The sequence below is a fragment of the Tupaia chinensis genome, unplaced genomic scaffold, assembly GCF_000334495.1.
Source record: "Tupaia chinensis unplaced genomic scaffold, TupChi_1.0 Scaffold145747_1, whole genome shotgun sequence".
Lineage (NCBI taxonomy): Eukaryota > Metazoa > Chordata > Mammalia > Scandentia > Tupaiidae > Tupaia > Tupaia belangeri.
Window position 1 is genome coordinate 10,170 of NW_006205605.1, and position 572 is coordinate 10,741.

The following is a 572-nucleotide window of genomic DNA, read 5'->3' on the forward strand; positions in this document are numbered from 1 at the left end:
GGGTGGGGGGGAGTGGAGACGGGAAGAGGGGACAGTACTGGGCTGTGGGGATCTGGGTTTGGACGTGTTGAGCACTCGAAGGCCTCATCAGAGGTTCCTGTTACAGTGACTGATGTGTTGTTCACGATTCTCTCCTTAGTGTGAGACGGCGGCCTGTGAGGACAGAGTGACATGAGATTGCTCAGTCTCTGCACCTGCCACTGTGACGTCAGGATCCCCAACTGCTCTTTCTGTAACTGGCGTTGGAACATGTCTGCGTATCTGTGTCTCTGCAGCCTAATGTGAGTAAACAGGGACTCAGCCCGTCTCCGACATCAGGGCCCCTCCCCACTGCCCTGTGCCCTCTGCCCTGACCAGCTTTCCTGCTCCAGGAGGGGTAGGATGGGACGTCCCCACCCCGTCTCCCCTCGTGGCACACTGCGCTGCAACTTCCTACCTCCCTCATGAAGATAAGGATATGGATATCGATGTGTTTTTTAGAATTCTTGCTATTAGATGTGGTTACTGGGTAAATTAAAGCAAAAGACTTTTTATACTCACATGAAGAGATAAAACCTGACAGCCACCCAGAG

General features: G+C 53.1%; 1 pseudogene; it reads left to right on the forward strand.

Annotated features, from left to right (window-relative positions):
- The window catches only part of LOC102472559 (HLA class I histocompatibility antigen, A-3 alpha chain-like), a 2,521-nt pseudogene extending 2,240 nt beyond the window's left edge, over positions 1 to 281 (forward strand).
- Positions 282 to 572: the final 291 nt, after the last annotated feature.